This window comes from Rutidosis leptorrhynchoides, chromosome 11, assembly GCF_046630445.1.
Source record: "Rutidosis leptorrhynchoides isolate AG116_Rl617_1_P2 chromosome 11, CSIRO_AGI_Rlap_v1, whole genome shotgun sequence".
Classification (NCBI taxonomy): domain Eukaryota; kingdom Viridiplantae; phylum Streptophyta; class Magnoliopsida; order Asterales; family Asteraceae; genus Rutidosis; species Rutidosis leptorrhynchoides.
The window spans coordinates 282,562,862-282,589,448 of record NC_092343.1 but is presented as its reverse complement, the minus strand read 5'-3'; positions in this window follow the sequence as shown (position 1 = coordinate 282,589,448).

The following is a 26,587-nucleotide window of genomic DNA, read 5'->3' as shown; positions in this document are numbered from 1 at the left end:
GAATGAAAGTGTTTATAGGTGTTTTTGGTCGTTGGTATATGGATTAGATATAAAGGATATGTAATTTTGTTTTCATGTAAATAAGTCATGAATGATTACTAATAATTTTGTAATTTTATGAGATATTTCATGCTATTTGCCAAATGATGGTTCCCACATGTGTTAGGTGACTCACATGGGCTGCTAAGAGCTGATTATTGGAGTGTATATACCAATAGTACATACATTTAGAAGCTGTGTATTGTACGAGTACGAATACGGGTGCATACGAGTAGAATTGTTGTTGAAACTGAACGAGGATGTAATTGTAAGCATTTTTGTTAAGTAGAAGTATTTTGATAAGTGTCTCGAAGTCTTTCAAAAGTGTATGAATACATATTAAAACACTACATGTATATACATTTTAACTGAGTCGTTAAGTCATCGTTATTCGTTACATGTAAATGTTGTTTTGAAACCTTTAGGTTAACGATCTTGTTAAATGTTGTTAACCCATTGTTTATTATATCTAAAGAGATGTTAAATTATTACATTATCATGATATTATGATATATTAATATATCTTAGTATGATATTGTAACAACCCAAACCAACCCGCGAACAAACCACGTGAAAATACAAAATAAAAAAAAAATTGCTGCACAGTGAACTGGCGCGGCGCGCCATTCGGGTCTGTCCGGAAAGTCTCAAAATGCGAAAAAGATTGACTAGTTCCCGACACTTTTAGACGAAACGCTTTTTACCATACATCCAAATATGTAAAACTAACCTGTTTCAAATATAAAATCAATGTTTAACAAGCGGGGCCCACATCGGCCGTTTTACGAGTTTAATACAATTTACGAGTTTCGACCACCAAAAAGTTTAAGTTCCAAACTACATAATGAGCATGGCGTTTGGGATTAAACTACCCAACTATCGGTCAAATTCCAAGAGCTACTAAAGCCAAAAGCGTCCCCTAGCATCAAGCGGGATCTCTAGTCCAAAACGATGCCCTTACCCTTGTCCAAAACCGAACCTATAAAAATAGTAAACAACGAGAGGGTAAGCAAAGCTTAGTGAATGCAATAATTATACGAATACATATATAACTATACCTACTTGCATACACTTACACACCAAACCGCAAGCATGCTAGCATACACATTTAGCTTATCGTCACAATAACAAGCTATAAATCTCCAATACCACAAGCTAGCATAATAACCGCATATGAATATAACTCGAATAATATAATACGCTTACAACACAAATAACCATGGTTAACCAATAGTACAAGGGAACGGCGCTCGCGAAAACGCCATCGGTGTTCGTAACATCCGTTAGGGCACTTAACACCTCGCACCACTAACCCCTAGGGTGGCACCTTAACACCTCGGCACATCACCCCGAGTGGCATCTTAACACCTCGATGCATCACTCATTATTTTACGGAGTGGTGTCTTAACACCTCGACACTACACTCCTAGGTGGCATCTTAACACCTCGATGCTACACCCGAGTGGCATCTTAACACCTCGATGCTACACTCTTCACGTGAAACGTGGTGTCTGTAACATCCCGCCTTTTTCCGTTTACTTTTCCGTTTAACTATTTAAATCCCGTTATATGTTTATAACATCTCCCGTTAATACGTGTTTTAAAAATATCTCGTCTAGGTAATTCACGCACCCGCAACCGAACTTGAGGGACTAGTTTTGCCAAAATGCCAAAGAAGTGACTAGCCTTTGACTAGTCAACCCCCACCCCCATCTTTTCTTTTTCATTTTCCCTTTTCTTCTTCTACTTCCATATTTTCTCTCAATTTCTCAAACAAGGAATCATCATCTAAATCCAAGCTAGCGGGTGTCTTGCAAAACAAATTACATATTTGAAATCCTTGCAACTTCCTCTTCGATTCCATACCGACTGCAGCAAGTTTGGGTAACTTTCTAAAATCACTAGATTTTGTGTTCTTGATATTTTTGAACTTATAAAGTTGTTAATTAGTGTCTATGGCTCAAGTCTAACATGAATATATGATTTATATGCTCGATTTCGTTATTTGAAGTAACTAGCTTGAGTATGAACTTTGGTGTGTTTGATTTGGTGATTTGGTTGTTTGAATGTTGTTAAATGTTATAAATGCATGTATTAAATGTGTTCCTAGTATCACTAGCTTCAAATTGATGTGTAGGTTGCTTGAGAAAACTCCATAAACTTGATTAGTGATTTTGGTGAATTCGGGTTAGGGTTTGATAAGCTTGAAATGAATATTGATGCATTGAATGACATGAATTGTAGTTAGTAAGTAGTTAGTTGTATTGTATGCTCGATTACCTACAAAACGGCATGTTATATGTATGCATTAAATGCCCGAATCATAAATGTGCACTTATCAAATTTGTGTATTAAATGTGTGCATTAATTGATCATTTACTTTGGAAAGCCGATTGTTACAAATAAAATTTTTGGTTGGTGAAATGTATTTAGATGTGTTCTTTGTCAAATTACCTTTCTAACGATATAAGATACGAGTTCTAAGTATTAGCGGTTTGCGAGTTATGCTTGAAAGTGTTTGGAATTGAGACTTGGACATTTGAGACTGACCAGGTACCAGTTCCCGTGTATTGTCGCGGCGCGACAATTTGGGGCCGCGGCGCGGCCTAAGCCGTGTCCAGTTTCTGACCTCTTTGGTCAAAATACGAAAAATGTTTGGCACACTATGGACCTCCGATTCACATGAGACTTGTTCTAACATGCTTATATATGAATAAAAACCTCAGAAAAATAGTTCGGGACCCGACCCGAACGTGTTGACTTTCGTTGACTTTGACCGACCAAAGTTTGACTTTTTGTCAAACTTAACCAAATGATTATGCAACCTTCCTAACTTGTTTCTGTACTTGTATCTTGCATGAAACTTGACAATTTGATTCACATGCTACATAATCGAGTCGTAACGAGCCATAGGACTAATTAAACATCTTTGACCTATCGTGTTTACCGTTATTGATACGACATATTGGTTTAGGTCAAGACTAGCACTATCCTTCGCACACGTTACTTTGTGAAGTACTTTTCATACGTGCACTCAAGGTGAGATCGTAGTCCCATCCTTCAAACAACTTTTATGCTTTAAACTATGGGATGAGAAACATATACGTATCATACTTTTACACTTTGAACACAAGTACGAAAACGAACATTCCACGTACGGGTTTGAACAAAAAGCCACAATTCAATTATCATTAGTTACACTTGCAGGGTGTAAACGTGAACTTATATTATGTGATCACATGGGCTTGACGAGCCTCATTCGGACGGTTCGCTACCGTTAGCGGATGAAATATACTTTCGGGTCTAGTGTATGTTCTAACACTACGCGAAGGGTGCAAAACAGTTAAGTTTGATAATTGGGTGCCCGCGAAACAAATAACAACTTTGGAATGCAAATGATTTAGATAATCATATTATATTAAATCTTGTGGTTCAAATGCAACGTTTACTAAAACACCTATGATTTCACCAACGTTTTCGTTGACAGTTTTCTATATGTTTTCTCAGGTCCTTGAAAGCTACTTGATACATGCTTCCGCACTCTTTTTGATACTTGCTTGGATGTCGAGTATACATGCATAGATGGAGCGTCTTTTGACTACTTTAAATTGTGTCGCATAGGTTTCATTCGTACGTTAAACATTGTAATGTAACTAGTCTTTCGAACTACATTTGTTAACTTGAAACATCCTTTTTCTTATAAAATAAATGCGACATATTTTGGTCAAAAGTCATAATAAAGACTTATGACCACGCAACGGGACCGAAGTAGTCGGCGCCGTCAAACATGATTTGGTCGGGTCGCTACAGATGGTATCAGAGCGTTGGTTGTAGGGATTTAGAGTTCATTGGTGTCAACCCCTAGTCATAGGGTACATTGGTGAGTCTAGACTACAACCGGCATATAGACTTGAAGTAGGAATTACTTGACTATTTGTGCATTTATACTTGAATGCTTCTACTCATATCTACTCTTATTTCATCTAAATCTCACGTTGTTTAATTTGATTGACACGCCACCTTGACTATATGAAATAATGTCGAATGCACATATGAATCAGGGTAATATAATTTCCGGGATTATATTACGGTGACTCATATGAACGTTCCGACATTATGACATAAAGAATTTAAGGCGAGTCAAAGAAAATTTTCTCTCTATCTTTATTCCATATCACGGTTAGTATTACTTAGAATACTAACCAACGGTATTCTTTTGTTTTGAAGGAACAATGCCTCCTCGTCGTGCACCACGCCGTGAAACACCCGAACAAGCTCTACAACGCATGATAGCCACCGCCGTAGATGCGGCCATGGCCGGTCACTCATCCAACAGCAATAACAATAATAATAACAACAACCAAAACAACAACAACAACAACAACAACAACAATGGAGCCGGTAACTCAAACGAGGGATGCTCCTATAAAGCCTTTATGGGGTGCAAACCTCACACTTTTGATGGAACCGGGGGACCGGTTGTGCTCCCCCGATGGTTTGAGCAAACGGAAGCCGTCTTTAGCATAAGTGGTTGTCAGGACCAAGACAAGGTCAAATACTCCACTCACACTTTCGCCGGTGTCGCTCTTACATGGTGGAATACTTATGTACAATCGGTGGGTACCGATGAAGCTCACGCCCTCTCTTGGACCGATTTAAGGGAAAAGATGGTCATCGAATATTTCCCTCGTGAAGAAACCCAAAAGCTCGAACAAGAGCTAAGAACCTTGGAGGCGGTCGGAAACGATCTCAATGCCTATAATCAACGATTCGCCGAACTATCCTTGATGTGCCCAAACCTCGTGAACCCCGAATCTCAAAGGGTCGAACTTTATATGTATGGTCTTCCAAAGAGCATCAAACAAGGGGTGATGTCATCCAAACCCGCTAACCTACAACAAGCTTTGAACATGGCCCGCCAATTGATCGAAACGGTTGACGAAATCGTAGTACCGGTGCCTAAAGCCGAGGACAAGTCGGGTAACAACAAAAGAAAATGGGAAGCCCCTCAATCAAGCAACAACTACAACAACAACTTCACCAAAAAGCCTTTCACCTCCGACGCCAAGAAAAGTTATGGCGGAAATAAACCCTTTTGCAACAAATGCCACAAACACCACTATGGTGAATGTAGCAATCTATTTTGCCACCGGTGCCAAATGGGTGGTCATATGGCCAACGATTGTAGAAGTGCCGCCCCCGTCGCTCAAAAGGTGCCCAATGCACCAAAATCGGGTACTTGTTATGAATGTGGCCAAACGGGTCATTTTAGAAATGCCTGTCCGAAGAAGAAAGCCAACCCCAACACACGCGGCCGAGCTTTTAACATCAACACCGAGGAAGCCCGAGATAACAATGAATTAGTCACGGGTACGTTTCTCCTCAACAACACTTATGTTACTTGTTTATTCGATTCGGGTGCCGATAAGAGTTTTGTATCCAAGACTTTGACTCATTCTTTTAGCACTCCACCACTTCCACTAGATACCACTTATACCATTGAAGTGGCTAACGGGAAACTATTAAGTGCCGACACATATTACCGGGGGTGTACGTTAAACATTTTGGGTAAGGAATTTGAAATTGACTTGAAACCCATGGAACTAGGAAGCTTTGATGTAATAATCGGTATGAATTGGTTAGTCAAAACGAAATCTCACATCCTTTGTGATCTTAACGCAATCCGAATTCCTATCGAGAAAGGTGAACCTTTGATTGTTTATGGCGATAAGAGTTGCACCAGACTCAACCTCGTTTCGTGCCTTAAAGTTAGAAAACTACTCCGTAAGGGTTGTTTTGCGATCCTTGCCCACGTTAAGAAAGTCGAGTCCGATGAGAAGCATATCGATGATGTGCCTATTGTTAGTGACTTTTTTGATGTATTTCCCGACGAATTGCCGGGTCTTCCACCCCATCGACCGGTTGAATTCCAAATCGATCTTATTCCGGGAGCCGCACCCGTAGCACGTGCACCATATAGACTCGCTCCATCCGAAATGCAAGAATTGCAAAGTCAAATCCAAGAACTACTTGATCGTGGTTTTATCCAACCTAGCCATTCAACTTGGGGCGCTCCGATTTTGTTTGTTAAAAAGAAAGACGGATCCCTACGAATGTGCATTGATTATCGTGAACTAAACAAATTGACAGTTAAGAACCGATATCCTCTTCCTCGCATCGATGACCTCTTTGATCAATTACAAGGGTCTTGCGTATATTCAACAATCGATCTCCGCTCGGGTTATCATCAATTAAGGGTTAAGGGGGAAGATGTCTCCAAAACCGTTTTCCGAACTCGTTATGGTAGTTATGAATTTCTTGTAATGCCATTTGGTCTCACTAACGCACCGGCGGTGTTCATGGATCTTATGAACCGCGTGTGCAAACCGTATCTTGACAAATTCGTTATCGTGTTCATCGATGATATTTTAGTCTATTCAAAAAGCGAAGAAGAACACGAGGAACACCTCCGACTTGTGCTTGAACTTTTAAGACAAGAAAGACTCTATGCCAAATTCTCCAAGTGTGAATTTTGGTTGAAGGAAGTTCAATTTCTTGGTCATGTTGTAAGTGACCAAGGTATTAAAGTTAATCCATCAAAAATCGAAGCCATTAGTAAATGGGAAACTCCTACTACTCCGACTCACATTCGTCAATTCTTGGGTCTCGCCGGGTACTATCGTAGATTCATCGAAAACTTCTCTTTGGTTGCACGTCCTCTAACCGCATTAACTCACAAGGGAAAGAAATTCATTTGGGCGACCGAGCAAGAATCCGCGTTCCAAATCTTGAAGACAAAGCTTACCACCGCTCCTATCTTGTCACTTCCCGAAGGCAACGATGATTTTGTTGTGTATTGCAACGCCTCGAAACATGGTTTTGGGTGTGTGTTGATGCAACGAACGAAAGTCATTTCTTATGCTTCTCGACAACTCAAAATTCATGAACGAAACTACACGACACATGATCTCGAACTCGGAGCCGTTGTCTTTGCACTTAAAATGTGGAGACACTATCTTTATGGAACCAAGAGTACTATCTTTACCGATCACAAAAGTCTCCAACACATCTTCGATCAAAAGCAACTAAACATGAGACAACGAAGGTGGATTGAAACCTTAAACGATTACGATTGCGAACTTCGTTACCATCCCGGGAAGGTAAACGTAGTAGCCGATGCCTTAAGTCGAAAAGAAAGAGCGGTGCCTCTTTGTGTCCGAGCCTTAAACATCACCATCCATACTAATCTTAATAGCCAAATTCGGGTAGCCCAAGATGAGGCTCCCAAGGATGAAAACGTTTCACACGAGCTCTTGAACATTCTCGTCTCTCGATTCGAAACTAAGGAAACCGGACTCCGATATTTCACCAGAAGGATTTGGGTGCCTAGTTATGGGAACCTACGAAGTCTCATTTTAGATGAAGCCCATAAGTCACGATACTCGATCCACCCCGGTGCCAATAAGATGTACCACGACCTTAAACAACAATATTGGTGGCCGAACATCAAAAGGGACGTAGCTACTTATGTTTCCAAGTGTTTGACATGTTCCAAAGTCAAAGCCGAACACCAAAGACCGTCCGGACTACTTCAACAACCCGAGATCCCGCAATGGAAGTGGGAAAGGATAACGATGGATTTTATCACCAAACTACCAAAAACGACGGGCGGTTATGATACCATTTGGGTTATTGTTGACCGTCTCACCAAATCCGCACACTTTCTTGCCATGAAGGAGACCGACAAAATGGAGAAACTTGCGCAACTTTACATTAAAGAAATTGTAGCCCGACACGGTGTACCTTTATCGATTATCTCCGACCGAGATGGCCGTTTTGTTTCTAGATTTTGGCGTACCTTGCAAGAAGCGTTGGGAACGCGTTTAGACATGAGCACCGCATATCATCCTCAAACCGATGGACAAAGCGAACGTACAATTCAAACCTTGGAGGACATGTTACGAGCTTGCGTGGTTGATTTTGGAAAAGCTTGGGACAAGCACTTACCTCTCGCCGAGTTCTCTTACAACAATAGTTATCACGCGAGTATTAAAGCCGCACCTTTTGAAGCGCTATACGGCCGAAAATGTCGTTCACCTCTTTGTTGGGCCGAGGTAGGCGACGTGCAAATCACCGGACCCGAACTCATTCACGAAACCACCGAGAAGATCGTACAAATCCGAGATAGGCTCCGGACGGCCCGGAGTCGTCAAAAGTGCTACACCGACAAAAGACGCAACGACCTCGAATTTCAAGTCGGTGACCGAGTAATGTTAAAAGTTGCACCTTGGAAAGGTGTAATCCGTTTTGGGAAACGCGGGAAGCTAAATCCGCGGTATATTGGTCCTTTCGAAATCTTGGAGCGTATTGGAAACGTTGCTTATCGTTTAGATCTTCCTCCTCAATTGAACTCCGTTCATCCTACCTTCCATGTATCTAACTTGAAAAAGTGTCTTGCCGAACCCGATATCGTCATCCCTCTCGAAGAACTTACTATTGATGACAAGCTTCATTTTGTGGAGGAACAGGTTAAAATTGTGGACACCTCCGTCAAGACATTGAAACAAAGCCGAATCCCGATTGTTAAAGTCCGTTGGAACGCCAAAAGAGGACCCGAAATTACTTGGGAAAGGAAAGATCAAATGCAAAAGAAATACCCTCATTTATTCCCAATTCCGGAAACGCAGGATTCCGAGGAAGAAACAACGACTACTACGCCTACTTAAATTTCGAGACGAAATTTCTTTTAAGGAGTAGGTAATGTAACATCCCGCCTTTTTCCGTTTAACTATTTAAATCCCGTTATATGTTTATAACATCTCCCGTTAATACGTGTTTTAAAAATATCTCGTCTAGGTAATTCACGCACCCGCAACCGAACTTGAGGGACTAGTTTTGCCAAAATGCCAAAGAGGTGACTAGCCTTTGACTAGTCAACCCCCACCCCCATCTTTTATTTTTCATTTTCCCTTTTCTTCTTCTACTTCCATATTTTCTCTCAATTTCTCAAACAAGGAATCATTATCTAAATCCAAGCTAGCGGGTGTCTTGCAAAACAAATTACATATTTGAAATCCTTGCAACTTCCTCTTCGATTCCATACCGACTTCATCAAGTTTGGGTAACTTTCTAAAATCACTAGATTTTGTGTTCTTGATATTTTTGAACTTATAAAGTTATTAATTAGTGTCTATGGCTCAAGTCTAACATGAATATATGATTTATATGCTCGATTTCGTTATTTGAAGTAACTAGCTTGAGTATGAACTTTGGTGTGTTTGATTTGGTAATTTGGTTATTTGAATGTTGTTAAATGTTATAAATGCATGTATTAAATGTGTTCCTAGTATCACTAGCTTCAAATTGATGTGTAGGTTGCTTGAGAAAACTCCATAAACTTGATTAGTGATTTTGGTGAATTCGGGTTAGGGTTTGATAAGCTTGAAATGAATATTGATGCATTGAATGACATGAATTGTAGTTAGTAAGTAGTTTGTTGTATTGTATGCTCGATTACCTACAAAACGGCATGTTATATGTATGCATTAAATGCCCGAATCATAAATGTGCACTTATCAAATTTGTGTATTAAATGTGTGCATTAATTGATCATTTACTTTGGAAAGCCGATTGTTACAAATAACATTTTTGGTTGGTGAAATGTATTTAGATGTGTTCTTTGTCAAATTACCTTTCTAACGATATAAGATACGAGTTCTAAGTATTAGCGGTTTGCGAGTTATGCTTGAAAGTGTTTGGAATTGAGACTTGAACATTTGAGACTGACCAGGTACCAGTTCCCGTGTATTGTCGCGGCGCGACAATTTGGGGCCGCGGCGCGGCCTAAGCCGTGTCCAGTTTCTGACCTCTTTGGTCAAAATACGAAAAATGTTTGGCACACTATGGACCTCCGATTCACATGAGACTTGTTCTAACATGCTTATATATGAATAAAAACCTCAGAAAAATAGTTCGGGACCCGACCCGAACGTGTTGACTTTCGTTGACTTTGACCGACCAAAGTTTGACTTTTTGTCAAACTTAACCAAATGATTATGCAACCTTCCTAACTTGTTTCTGTACTTGTATCTTGCATGAAACTTGACAATTTGATTCACATGCTACATAATCGAGTCGTAACGAGCCATAGGACTAATTAAACATCTTTGACCTATCGTGTTTACCGTTATTGATACGACATATTGGTTTAGGTCAAGACTAGCACTATCCTTCGCACACGTTACTTTGTGAAGTACTTTTCATACGTGCACTCAAGGTGAGATCATAGTCCCATCCTTCAAACAACTTTTATGCTTTAAACTATGGGATAAGAAACATATACGTATCATACTTTTACACTTTGAACACAAGTACGAAAACGAACATTCCACGTACGGGTTTGAACAAAAAGCCTCAATTCAATTATCATTAGTTACACTTGCAGGGTGTGAACGTGAACTTATATTATGTGATCACATGGGCTTGACGAGCCTCATTCGGACGGTTCGCTACCGTTAGCAGATGAAATATATTTTCGGGTCTAGTGTATGTTCTAACACTACGCGAAGGGTGCAAAACAGTTAAGTTTGATAATTGGGTGCCCGCGAAACAAATAACAACTTTGGAATGCAAATGATTTAGATAATCATATTATATTAAATCTTGTGGTTCAAATGCAATGTTTACTAAAACACCTATGATTTCACCAACGTTTTCGTTGACAGTTTTCTATATGTTTTCTCAGGTCCTTGAAAGCTACTTGATACATGCTTCCGCACTCTTTTTGATACTTGCTTGGATGTCGAGTATACATGCATAGATGGAGCGTCTTTTGACTACTTTAAATTGTGTCGCATAGGTTTCATTCGTACGTTAAACATTGTAATGTAACTAGTCTTTCGAACTACATTTGTTAACTTGAAACATCCTTTTTCTTATAAAATAAATGCGACATATTTTGGTCAAAAGTCATAATAAAGACTTATGACCACGCAACGGGACCGAAGTAGTCGGCGCCGTCAAACATGATTTGGTCGGGTCGCTACAGTGTCTTAACACCTCGACACTACACATTTCACGCTACAACAAATAGATACATTATATACCTACACATATAATTATTCCACTCACCCTGTCGCCTTGAAGAATGCTACCGAATAATCTGCAACTCGTCAATGGAAAGTACCTATTCCATTATCACAAATTCAACAACACACTTAGATTGGATTTACAAACCAACCCAATTTGACACTTAGTGCAAATTTGACCCAAATGCACTTCCAAGTACAAACCGCGCCCAAAATTAACCAATAATCACTAATACAAGTGAGAATGGTCTTAATACGCCAATTAAACCCCATCATAGGTGTTAAATACCTATCTTGCCCAAAATGACACTTAAACCCTAATTTGACCCATAAGAAGTCAATATCACGCCATTAGCAAGTTTTGACACCAAAATATATTTAACTCGGTTCTATGCTTCAACCTAATCCATTTTAAGTTTATAAACCTTATTAATTCGACAATTGGGTCATAATCATCACCAAACCCTAATTTTGACCCAAAGTCAAAATTAGTCAACCAACACACCTAAAAGTGTTCCAACACTTCCATAATCAATAAACCTAGTGATTAAACCCAATTACAAGTCCTAATCAAGGCCAATTTGTTCACCAACCCAAAATCCACCAACACTAAGAATAAACCCGATTACTAGCATCACTAAACCCACTTCATGAGTCTAAATGGGTTTATCAACAAATCAAGTTCAAACCCTAACTTTGAATAGCAAAATCAACAATGAAATTCGGAGTTAGAACTTACCAATACCGCCAAAATGATGCCGTTGACGAGTAGAACAACTTTAATGCTTGAGGTTTGACCCGAAACAACCTCCTTCTTCTCCAAATGGAGTTCTCTCTCACTAGAACTCAATCTCTCTCTACGGTTTGAGGATGGGAGTGTTTGTGTGGGTGAGAAATGAGCTCCAATGGAATTCTAGGTCAGTCTTGATGACCCCAAACCGACCCTAATTGAAAAGACCAAAGTACCCCTCATTTAAACCTTTTGAAAAGGCTGAAAATTGCCTCTGCAGCAATTGGCGCGCCGCGCCAGAAGGTGGAGCGCCGCTCCAAATAACTGGAAATTGTGGTCGAGCCCAAAACAGGTTTCAGCAACTTGTTTTGGCCATAACTTTTCGACCGTAACTCCGTTTTCGATGAATCAAATATCGTTGGAAACGTAATAAGATATTCTATCCAATGGTAAGGCTTTGAAACATCAATTCAAACTTTATTTGGGGTTGAAAAGATAAGTACACACCTTGTCACTTCGGACAACGTCCAGTTTCCTTCGACGTTCGAGCAAGCAACACGTACACTTCATACACGCATCGTACACCATAAATACATTATGTACAATAAATATTTAGGTCTTACAACTCTCCCCCACTTAAACTCGATCACGTCCTCGTGATCTTCTCCACTTAATCAATTCGGAACTACTCAATGGTCCTGAATTATAAGTCCCAATCCTACTTTTCTAAGCAATTCTTCCCAATGAATCGCCTTTAACAACTAAAATCGTCACCCGCGATCTTATCGAAACTAAAATCCGAGCTCTAAAACCTGCTCAATCCCCCATACATCAGGAAAAACTCAACCGATCTCGTACCGAGATATCAACCCTATAGTGTACCCTTTCCAAGTACAATGCTAAAAACAACCAAATATCGACCTAAGGTCAACAACCCAAACGATGAAGACCAAGTAAAGACGAATCCTTACGGATAACACTTACCATCTAACACCCTTAGTAGTGCACAAACATAGCTAATACGCAACTACCTAATTACGTGAGCAAAATACGGCTATTACATCACTAATCACACAACATGGTCCTTACGACCGAACCATCAGAGCTTAAAACAACCAGTGGTTCTCAAGTCCAACAACGCGAAGGTTAGTTCACACGAAACCCATGGTGTACAAAAACGGCTATCGTGATATATCCGTAGTGTGCAAAAACGGCTATTGCAACACTACCAACCATATGTGAGCGAAACACGGCTATCGCATCACTATTTATCAACGTGTGAGTAAAAATCCACTATCACTCACAACCACGAGTGGTTAACGAAGAGCTAATCCTTCTGGATATCCCTCGTCACCTATCTTAAGTCAAACGTGTAACACCCTAGGCAAATCCCACATCGCCCATGGACATGAGTGATCATGGGATTATAAGGTAATACTCACGCTTAAATGACACAACGCGTTTTGGGACCACAGGCAGAGCAGATGTGTGAGTACGCTGCAGTTAAGCATGCTCAGGCGAGAGCACTACCAGGATGGGTGACCTCCTGGGAAAGTGCTTCTCGTGTGTGGTCGTCAAGAAAAAGCCGTTCGCCTGCGGGCAAAGCGGACAATATTGTGGTCATGTTAAGCTGGGGTGTTACAGAATGGTATCAGAGCCACTCATGTGCCGTTGGGGGTGGTGGGGCAAACCTCATCGAGGACGATGAGTCCCTAAGGGGGGGTGAATGTAACACCCTAGGCAAATCCCACATCGCCCATGGACATGAGTGATCATGGGATTATAAGGTAATACTCACGCTTAAATGACACAACGCGTTTTGGGACCACAGGCAGAGCAGATGTGTGAGTACGCTGCAGTTAAGCGTGCTCAGGAGAGAGCACTACCAGGATGGGTGACCTCCTGGGAAAGTGCTTCTCGTGTGTGGTCGCCAAGAAAAAGCCGTTCGCCTGCGGGCAAAGCGGACAATATTGTGGTCATGTTAAGCTGGGGTGTTACAAAACGCGGTCAACATAGAGATAACCCTAAATAAACACCACATAATCACCTTGTAGTTCACAAAATGGCTATTGTGTAACTATCACCCAAGGTATACGATAATGAGGCATCGTAACCTTTCTCAAAGTCCCATTACTCTATTCCCAAAGGTAACCACACGGCTACCACAATCGAGCCAAGAACCACCCATATTACTCATAGACACAACAATAATTCCCTAGAAGAGAATCCGGCATACACATCCCTTTACCGAGGGATCTTACCTTGCTCGTCGAACACGTAAATTATCTCCCAATGAGATTTACCACCTTACCACCGCGGTGATAATTTAAATCCAAAAACCATAAGTATAATTTATTCCAAATCGTACTTTTACCACAATCGACCAATGTAGGTCTCAACACTAGCTTCGAATCCCTACGAGCATCGTCCAAATATCACTGCAATAGAACACCTTCGTGCAAGAGTACAAACTCCCCCACTTAGGACTCCGCTTCGTAACCACATCATCGAATAATAACATCCCGTGGAATGACCACTAACCTAACAACTAATGCGCCAAATCGCATTACCGTAACTCCTATGAGAGAGATGAGGTTCACCCGTCTTGAATCTCTTAATACGCACGTTACCATAATCTTGCTCCAACCTTGAGCATATGAAGGAATTTAACCTATCCTTAAACTCTTTGAACGAAGAGTCTACCACAATTTACACAAACCTTACACTTGCAATAATCCAATTGCTATAGTTTGTCAAATTTCCACCTAGTCACTCATGTACCTAAGGGTTTCTATCCGGTACCCTAAGTACAATGTAGCCGCAACACCATCGGAGTCGAATACCACGCTAGTAGGTATGAAAGAGGCACCTAACGTTGCGTCCCGTAGACTCCATTTCCAACATACATCGAGACCCAAAACACTCGATATCAAGGGTTCTATCCACCCGTTGAACCTCATGGTTCAACAACTTCAAAAGGAAAGTAAAACGCTCTAATAATCGAACACCAATGCACATACCTATGGCTTGGTAGAAACATTTCCTAACACTAAAGAATGCTTGGTTGCACCAAGTCTTACGCCCTTCGCCCGACAACCAAACGTCATCATAGGGTGTTTCCATTAGGAATGCCACCCATACTAATACTACGTATTACCGCCATGCATTCGTCCCCAGGGCTCATTTCCACGAGTCAACGACTCAAAAGCTACCCCGGTGCACTATCATCAAAATCGCTAACAAACCGAATCTTCACCGAGTTCACTAATCCCGCACCCTTATGGGTACCTTTGAAACATACACTCACTTGAGACTAATTAGACCACGAAACAAAGTTTAAGTCTCTAATACATACATGAATCCATCGGCACACAATAAACAATAATAAGGCATATTTGTACCAAAGACGAAAATACCTGAAACATCATCGTTGGACTTCTGTGCTTCACTATCCATCGAATACTCGCGCTCTAACCTCTTAACTCGATCGGCGAATGATTCGGAACACTCTGACCTTTTGTGTCCCTCCTTCCGGCAATTAAATCACATGATCGTACTTGAAGGCATATTTGCACAATCGCGTGTCATATAACCTCGTTGTAGATGATCATAACCCGTAGGCGCGAAATCCCCCAACTTACAATCTCTTTTAGCAATCAATTTAGGACACTTTGGCTTTTGGTGCCCTTCCTTCCAACAGTAAAAACATAACTTCTTGCCCGACGGGCACTGATGTCAAAGCAGAGGGGTATAAAATACTATTAAATTTTTGCAGGAAACATTATTAAATACGATACAATTTTACACAAGATATTTATTTATTTATAGAATGGATATACTTAAACCTTGCTACAACACTTATAGGCAGTGTACCTAATCGTACAGTAGTGTAGTTTTTAGTAAGTTCGGTTCGTTCCACAGGGAAATCTTTAAACAAAGCTCAACGCTATATTAGTTTACTTTTATAAAAATACAAATATATATATATGTAATATTATTATTATAAAGGGGGGTTTTTTTACCGTTTAATGACCGGTTTGTCGATTTTAAGACTTTAGTCGCAGTTAAAACCTAATGTAAAATATAAAATAAATACAAGGCTTAAATTAAAGCGTAAAGTAAATAACGATAATGAAATTGCGAATAATAAAAGTGCGATAAAATAAAATTGCGATAATTAAAAAGTACGATAATTAAAAGTGCGATTAAATAACAATAAATAAAAGTGCGATAATTAGAAGTGCAATTAAATATAAAATAAAGGAAATTAAATATGAAATAAAAGAATTATGCTTATTTAAACTTCCGTAATCATGATGTTTGACGTGTTGATTTTAGTTTTATGCCCCATGGGTTAATTGTCCTTTGTCCTGGATTATTTAATATGTCCGTCTGGTTTTTGTCCATAACAGTCCATCAGTCATAAATATAAAGTGCGAGTGTCCTCGTCAAATTATTATTATACCCGAAGTTAAATATTCCAACTAATTGGGGATTCGAATTGTAACAAGGTTTTAATACTTTGTTTAATGAATACACCAGGTTATCGACTGCGTGTAAACCAAGGTTTTACTACTTTGTTAACAATTACACCAATTACCCTTGAATGTAATTTCACCCCTGTTTTAATTATTCTAGTGGCTATTAATCCATTTCCGTGTCCAGTTAAATGAACGATTATTCGTACATATAAATACCCCGCCCATCGTGTCCGATTGAGTGTATATGGTAATTTATAGGGACGCCCAATTGTAAATCTTTATATTAACATTAACAAACTATCATTTAGTTAAACAAATATAAAGCCCATTAATAGCCCATAGTCTAATTTCCACAAGTGTCGTTCTTTTGTCCAAACCCCAATTATGGTACAAAGCCCAATTACCCAATTTTAGTAATTAGCCCAACATCATGATTACTTCGTTTTAAATAAGCATAATAATAACTTAGCTACGAGACATTAATGTAAAAAGGTTGAACATAACTTACAATGATTAAAAATAGCGTAGCGTTACACGGACAGAATTTCGACTTACACCCTTACAATATTCGCTAACATACCCTTATTATTAGAATTATAATTAAAATTAAAATTAAAATATAAATTATATATATATATATATATCGTTTACGTATGATAAGAGAAGAAAAAGATTATCTTTTGCGATCAGAATTCGGTTGGCTTTATAGGGATTTTCGAAATTTGGGGCTCCGCGACTCGCGGCATATTTTGCCTTCAAACTCCGCGAGTCGCGGAGAATGAATTTACAGCTCACACCCTTGGAGTCTTTCTCTGCCGACGGTTTTTATTTATAAATATAATATATATATAATTAATATAATTAATTATATATTATATTATATTTATATCCATAGTTAACTTGTAATTTTTAGTCCGTTGCGTCGAGCGTTGAGAGTTGACTCTGGTCCCGGTTCCGGATTTTCGAACGTCCTTGCGTACAATTTAATATCTTGTACTTTACGTTTTGAATCTTGTACTCTTGTAATTTTGAGACGTTTCTTATCAATAATTGGAACCTTTTTGATTGTCTTTTGTACTTTTGAGCTTTTTGGTCGTTTGCGTCTTCAATTCGTCGAATCTGTCTTTTGTCTTCACCTTTTATTATTTAAACGAATATCACTTGTAAATAGAACAATTGCAACTAAAAGCTTGTCTTTCTTGAGGAATAATGCTATGAAATATATGTTCGTTTTTAGCATTATCAAATATTCCCACACTTGAGCGTTGCTTGTCCTCAAGCAATATCGTCTTGAAATACAAGAATCACTTCTTTATTCTTCACACTTTGTACATCAGTGATTTCTATACGGCGGTATAAACAATGGTAGTAACGATATGGTTTACAGTCCCACATGACTATAAAAATTTAGATCCATTAAGGAAATTGGATCTTTATGAAAACATTTGATCTTTTGAAAATTAAATCTAGTTTTTACCCTAGATAAGTTTTCCGGGATAACCCTTTACCGGTATTTGCAAAATATTTTTGTGGGTTTGGTGGGTTTCAGATTTGAAAATTTTAGCTCAACACTTATGGTTTTGTGTTACCCACTTGCTAACCTTGTATTAGGAAAGCAACACGTCCAGTTTACTTGTTCCGTATATTACCTTTCGATAAACTACCGTCCGATTATAAAGGAAAGCGTTGAACAAGCAACTGTTAAGGCAATGTCCCCTGACATGCTTTTAATTATGGTCTGTAACGTGTCGGACGCAATTACTATCCTTGGTACGAGCAATAGTAAAGCTCACCCTTATAATTTTTCGGTCTGGCACAAGGTCCTGTCTTTGACCATGCTATGCAACCACCGTTCTTACAGTTGACACCCGATTTAGTTCAGGTGACCTAATGAATTCCAGGTGAATTCCTAGGATTTTACGTTCAATGGTAATGAACGCATTGAAAATAGGGCTTTCAGAAAACAAATCGGTTTGTAATTTTGATCAAAATATTTTCTCGTTCAAGCTCGAGTTTAGATATCATTGAATTCCATGAGTTTGTAATTCTAAATCTTTAAGGTCAATCTCTAGGATTGAGTAATATCAGTCTTAAAAGCTGATTTTTAATCTTTAAGGAGATTATCCTTTCTGGGGATCTGATTCATTAGTCTTATCAAGCTAATTTGCACGGTGCCCCCCCATTGTACGAGATAAATCCTTCTCATGGTTAGGATAAATCTGACCACATGGCGACCCTGTTTAATGCTGAGGTCCGTGGATTTCCTGCTGATTTTAGTGATGACTTTTCTAGATTTTTCGTCAACCTACAGCTGGTCTGGACGACAACTTCATGACCTAAATCAAGAAGCGCGTGTCTTTTTCGGAATTGATTCATCGTGTAGATCCATCTCTTCTTTTCTTTCATCGGGTAAAAACAGTTTAGTTTAGTCCAAAGCAAAAGTATTTTCAGTTATTTGTTACAGATATATGTGACATATGTTTAAGATAACTTGGTAAATTTTCCCACACTTGGCTTTTATTTTCCTTTTTATCGTCCTCTATTCCATTTTAAATGAATTTTAACATTTTAGTTTGTTTCTCAATTTATGTCCTTTCCGAGGTAACAATAATTTCGGTGTTAAAACCTAGTTTTATCATTCATAAATATGTATAAACATGATTTGAATTCATTTAATTGAAAATTTTGAAAAATTTTACTAGAATTGGGTAGTCAGTATATAAGACTAGGGCTGTTCTTTTTTATCAGAGAGCACTAGATTCTAATACAACTACTGCTTTACTAGTATTTTTAATGGTAACCAAGTGTATAAAGTAAAAAATTTTAAAATCCGAAAGAATTTAACCCCTTCCTACACTTAAGATCTTGCAATGCCCTCATTTGCAAGAAATCAGTAACAATTTAAATTATTGAGGGTGATTTGTGTGAAAATGATTAAATTTTTACCAAAGTTTCCAAATATATTGGCGTTTGTTTGCTGAATGATAAATGGTGCACATCATTTGTTCATTCCGTCTTGTTGTTATTTCACATATATTTTGCATCTTGTCGTCAAAATTAGTTGCTTTTGCTGAACTTAATGTCAGTCTTTGAAAATGCATTGTTTTACCCTGTTGTGTACATAAGATAAACTGCAAACATATATATATATTTTTGAAGTTTGGTATATTACCCCACATTCAAAAATTATTAAAATCTAAGAATAAAAGTTAGATAATTATAAAAATGATTACAATATTAACAAAAGTATTAAACGTATCAATAATTACAAATTACAAAATAATAAAAAAATAATAAGTAAACTAAGGATGATATTGGTACCAATAGGGGTTCCAGGCATAACCATAAGTGCTATAGAATGCTTCGGCAGGGTCATACGTAGGATATGGTGGCTGCATCTCTATAGACCAAGGAGGGAAGATGGGTTTCGGTGTAGGAATATAGTTTCTACCTATATGTTGGCAATGAGCTATGATCTGGTTCTGATGAACTTGCCAATCTTCAAATGCTCTCTGTCTAGCATTTTCGTATTCCTGAGAAGCTATAAACCTATGCATTTCTTGCATCTCATTCCCCCCTCCTACATTACCTTGCTGCTGGTTTCTCTCCACCTGTGGATGTCTACCATGGTATCGTACTGCGGCGTTATTTCGCCTTTTCAAAACTTTCGCACCATGGTATACATTTAAACCTATAGTATCGCGGGGTTCTGGTTCTTCTACTAATAATCCCCCCCGACTTATATCCACACCGAGATATTCACCAATCAAAGTAATAAAAATACCACCTCCTATTATGCTATGCGGTCGCATCCCCCGAACCATAGCTGATAAATAATAACCCACACAATATGGTATACTTACAGCGCTTTGTGGGTCTCGAATACACATATGGTAAAACAAATCCTGTTCATTTACTTTTTCCTTGTTTTTACCCCTTTGTGTAATCGAATTAGCTAAAAACCTATGTATCACTCTTAATTCGGCTCTATCTATATCCAAATAAGAGTAATTTCCCCCTTTGAAACGGTGATGGCTTGTCATTTGACTCCACACACCGTGTGTATCAAAATTTTCATCTATCTTTCTACCGTTTAGTATCAATCCTCTACAATCGGCAGACGCTAACTCCTCAGGCGTATATATACGTAAAGCCTGAGCCATGTCCAGTAAAGACATGTGGCGCATCGAACCGCCTAACAAAAATCTAATAAAAGAACGATCGGTTAAACTAGCTACCCGATCATTCAACTCTATACTACATAACAATTCTTCACACCATACTTTATATACAGGTCTACGTATGGTGAATAAATGTACCTAGTCATTAAAAGAAGAATTACCATACCTCTGTACAAGTAATTCCCTAATTGGCCCGGCCAATTCTACAGCTTCTAAGGGTCCCCATTCTATGACCCTCGGTACCTCAACAACCTTAGAATGAAGAGTATGCAAACCCCGTTGATATTTTGGATAATCTATCCAAAGTCTGTCAAATCTCAGGTTCGGGTGCAACTCTTCCAAGTGCATATCAGAAAAGGTCATGACTGGATGAGGTATATCCTGCTTGTAGTAGTTATCCACCTCCTGTTGTTCCAAATTCTCAGCAGGAGCATTGCGGGCTTGGGATGAAGATTCACCCCTTTCATTCTGCAAAACACATCAAACACAATTTTTGTGCATCCAAATATGCATTAGTGTCAGCAAAATCATCAATCAAAATAATTACAATGACATTATCAATTTATATCAAACTTAATCTCATTTTCATATTTTCATCAAATCTACACTTTTTCAAATAAGCATATACGAAAATGTTCGCCAAGTTCATAAGCATTCAACTCAAATAACATGTCAAAATAATCATTACTAGCAATTAAACAAGTCTCAAATGGCATTATCTTTCAAAAATCAAGTTCATGAATTTTAGACTTGAAAAAGTCCACTTTAATTCTCAAAATCATGTTTAGGCTCAAAGTTTGGATCATTTAACTACCTAGACATGTTACACTACTCAATTTAGCAACAATTCATGACAAAAATTGGCCATAACCTGTTTATATCAAAAAGCCCCAAATTGCTCAAGAACACAAATCCTAGATTACTCAAAATTTGAAGTTTAAGGCTTCTAATCATGTTAAACAGCATCAATCTAGGTTATACAAGCATAATACATAAACAATTTAAGCTTAATTACACTAAAAAGCATCAAAATCAAATTGGGGAAAAATTTGCTCAAGAACACCAAATTTCGGATTAAATGGTGTTTAGGTGTAGAAATTTACCGTTTTTCTTGAGTAATTCTTAGATAGCATCCTTCTCAACATGATTTTAGCAAAAGATTTGGTGATTAACGGTTAAAAATTGTGATTTTTGGGGTGTTTTTGGGTGGTTTTTCGGAGTTTTTTCGCAGCAGTTTTTGAGTTTGTGGAGTGTGAAACTGAGCTGTTGCAGCTCTTATTTTTTTTTCTGTAATCCGACTCCTCCGCGAGTCGCGGGGATTTACCCTCCAAACTCCGCGAGTCGCGGAGTTTGGTATATATTTTTTTTTTTTTATAATCATTAACTTATTAAAACAATTAAGTAATTAATTTTAAAATTTTGTTTCCCTTGTTATTTAGGACGAGGTCGTTTCGGATCGATGTCCTAGTCCGTCCTTCGACAAAATTTTAAAATTTGTCTTTTTGTAGCGATTGTTTTAAAAGCTAAGATTTTTGGGTTTTTTCAATGTTTTTGGCATACTTTAATTCAATAAGATTAAAAATAATGATAATAAAAGTTCTCGTCCCTCCCTCGGGTAAAGCAATTTCAGTTCAAAGACCTAGTCTTCAACTTACGACGAATTTTAAAAATCATATTCTTAACTTAATGAGATAAAGTAAATTTTTGTTTTTAAATTCACACAACTTAAATATAAAATTCAAAATGATTATTAAAAATTCACACCAAACTTAAAATTTAAAATGCATAAAATTAAGAATTTATATTTTAAAAATTAAAAGTTCACACCAAACTTAATTTAAAAATTCAAAAATTCATATCAAACTTATATTAATTTTTCAAATATTTACAATTTTAAATATATTGTTTTTATAAAGTTTACAATATTAATTTAAGATTTAAATATTAATTTTAAAAACATGGTAAAAATAAAATTAAAAATCTTTTTGTCTTTTTATCCCACTTTAATCAATCAAATATTATCAAAAATATGCGCCCCTCTTTTCGGTAAAGTAATTTCGGTTCCAAGACCTAATTTAACTCATGACGAATTTTTGAAATATTTTGGGTTGATTGTTTAAAGATATTTATACCTTAAGAATAAACGTTAAATTTCGCAGTGATGTAATAAATTTTTGAATGATATCAATAATTTCGGTCGCCAAACCTAATTTTATTCAATACCAATTTAATACTTTTTAGCGAACAAATTAGCGTTTATTATCAAAAGGTTAAAAATAAAAATAAAAATAAAAACTGTACAGACATACCTGTGAAATAGATTTCTTAGTTATATGATCTATCCCATTCATAAGATAGTCGGTTTAATTGGTTTTCCATGGCTACATAGGCGTAACCTCGAGCATTCAGTATCTTTTCTTCTAAACATATGAACGGTCCGTCTCTGCATAAAGTAACAAATTCGGTATTTGAATAGGTTTGATTATTGGAACATTTACCTCCATGTGACCATTTTCCGCATTTGTGACATCTTTCTAGGTGTCGTGCTCTTCTTTTCGCTGCGGATTTTGATTTTCCTTTACCAAATTGTAATTTATTATCTTCGCATCTGGATTCTTTTCTAACTCCGTCCATTCTTTCTCTGATTACTGATACTAATTCACTCGGTAGTATGTCATTATTACGTTTAGTGATCAAAGCGTGTAGCATTAGACCATGGTTTAGTTCACAGGCAGTCTTCATTTTGTAAAAACCTAAAAAAAATAAAAATTCAGAATGGGGGGAGAAGACTAGTTCTTTAGGGTCTGCTAGGGAAAGACCATTCGGGTTCCATTTTCGAGAACTACACAAAAACAGACAATCTAACTCTAACAGAAATACATATTATCCTTTAAAGACTTGATTCTCCCCACACTTAGTTAGTTGTGGTATCGAAATTGTGATTAACTTCATTGTCGAATTCCATCGGACTATCTATGTAGTGTTTAACTATGTGACCATTAACTTTAAATTCAATCCCATTTGAATTTATTAATTCTATCGTTCCGTATGGGAAAACTCTTTTGACTATGAATGGTCCAGACCATCTTGATTTCAATTTTCCAGGAAATAGCTTGAATCGTGAATTGAAAAGAAGAACTCTGTCTCCTTCTTTAAATTCTTTTGAACTTCTGATTCTTTTATCATGCCATTTCTTCGTTCTTTCCTTATAGATTAACGAATTTTCGTATGCTTTATGTCTTAATTCTTCTAATTCGTTTAGTTGACTTAATCGTAGACGTCCAGCTTCATGTAAATCAAGATTACATGTTTTCAAAGCCCAAAATGCTTTGTGTTCAATTTCTACTGGAAGATGACATGCTTTTCCATAAACAAGTCTAAAAGGTGTGGTTCCAATTGGAGTTTTGTAGGCTGTTCTAAAAGCCCAGAGTGCATCCTCCAATTTAATGGACCATTCCTTCGGATTTGATCCTACGGTTTTCTCTAGAATACGTTTTAAAGCTCGGTTGGTATTTTCAACTTGTCCACTTGTTTGTGGATGATATGCGGTGGAGATTTTATGAGTTACTCCATATCTTTTAAGAACTTTCTCAAGTTGATTATTACAGAAATGAGTACCCCGATCACTTATTAAAGCTTTCGGTGTTCCAAACCTTGCAAAAAGACATTTTAAAAAGTTGACTACAACTCATGCATCGTTAGTTGGGAGAGCTTGTGCTTCCGCCCATTTAGATACATAATCAATGGCTACGAGTATATATAGATTATTATGAGATTTTGGGAATGGACCCATAAAGTCAATACCCCAAATGTCAAATACTTCACATACTTGGATGACATTTTGTGGCATTTCATCACGTTGACTTATTTTTCCGGCCCTTTGACATGCATCACAGGATTTGCAAAGAAGGTGTGCGTCTTTGTAAATTGTAGGCCAATAGAATCCAGCTTCATAAACTTTTCTTGCTGTTAGTTGAGGCCCATAATGCCCTCCTGTTGGTCCTGTGTGACAATGGTTTAAAATTTTACTAGCTTCATCTCCAAATACACATCGGCGTATTATTCCATCAGGACAACTTTTAAACAGATGTGGATCTTCCCAGAAATAGTGTTTTATATCACTGAAGAATTTCTTTCGTCTTTGGTACGATAATCCTTTTTCAAGGAATCCACAAACTAAGTAGTTTGCATAGTCTGCAAACCATGGGATTTCATTATAATCTATCTTCAATAGATATTCATCAGGAAAGTTGTCTTGTATGGCTGATTCATTTAGAACTTCTAATTCGGGATTTTCAAGACGAGAAAGATGATCAGCGGCGAGATTTTTTGCTCCTCTTTTATCTCGGATTTCAATATCAAACTCTTGTAAGAGTAAGATCCAACGGATTAATCTTGGTTTAGCATCTTATTTTGAAAATAGGTATCTAAGAGCAGAATGGTCGGTATAGACCACCGTTTTTGCTAGAACGAGATATGATCGAAATTTGTCAAAAGCAAAGTCAATAGCAAGGAGTTCTTTTTCAGTAGTTGTATAGTTCGTTTGTGCTCCTTGTAATGTCTTACTAGCATAATATATAGGTTGAAATCATTTTTCAATCCTTTGTCCTAAAACGGCTCCCATTGCAAAATCACTTGCATCGCACATTAGTTCAAATGGTAGATTCCAATTTGGTGTTATCATGATCGGTGCATTAGTGAGTTTCTCTTTAAGAATATTAAAAGATTTGATACACTCATCTGAAAAGATGAATGGAGCATCCTTTTCTAGGAGTTTATTCATAGGAGTGGCAATTTTTGAAAAATCTTTTATGAAACGTCGGTAAAAACCGGCATGCCCTAGAAAACTCCTAACTCCTCTAACATTGGTGGGATGTGGTAGTTTAGCAATTACATCTACTTTAGCTCTATCCACTTCAATTCCTTCTTTTGAAATTTTATGTCCAAGAACGATGCCTTCTTTAACCATGAAATGGCATTTCTCCCAATTAAGTACTAGATTTGATTGTTCGAATCTAATTAGCATTCGTTCCAGATTAACTAGACATGATTTAAATGTATCACCGAAGACTGAAAAGTTATCCATGAATACTTCCATGCATTCTTCTATCATGTCGTGAAAAATCGCCATCATACACCTTTGAAAGGTTGCAGGGGCATTGCAAAGTCCAAATGGCATGCGTTTGTAAGCAAAAGTACCATAAGGGCACGTGAATGTGGTTTTCTCTTGGTCTTCGGGTGCTATTGGAATTTGAAAATATCCAGAAAATCCATCTAGAAAACAATAGTAACTATTTCCGGCTAATCTTTCCAACATTTGATCTATGAAAGGTAAGGGAAAGTGATCTTTTCTGGTGGCGTCATTTAATTTTCTATAATCAATAGATACACGCCATCCTGTTACAGTCCTAGTAGGAATAAGCTCATTTTTCTCATTTGTAATGACAGTCATGCCACCCTTCTTAGGCACGCATTGAACTGGGCTTACCCATGGACTATCAGAAATTGGATATATCAAACCTGCATCTAGCAGTTTAATAATCTCTTTCTTAACTACATCTTGCATATTAGGATTTAGTCTTCGTTGGCGTTGCACATACGTTTTATAACCTTCTTCCATAAGGATTTTATGTGTGCAATACGAAGGACTTATTCCTTTAATATCATGAATCTTCCATGCAATGGCTGGTTTATGAGCTTTCAACACAGAAATGAGTTGTGATTTCTCATTTTCAGTAAGAGAAGACGATAATATTACAGGTAATTCAGATTCACCATGTAAATAAGCGTATTCCAAATGGTTTGGAAGTGGCTTTAACTCTAATTTCGGAGGTTCTTCTATCGATGATTTATATCGATATTTGTCTTCTTCTTTTAGCATTTGAATTTCTTCTGTTGTTGGTTCATATCCATTAGCTATTAGTGTAGCTAACATTTCAGCTTCATCAATTGGTTCATTACCTTCTCCTAAAGAACATTCTCCTGTTCCTTGTAATTCTGGAAATTCTTCTAATAATTCTGCATGTGCATCTATAGTTTGAATATAATAACATGTATCATCTGCAGATT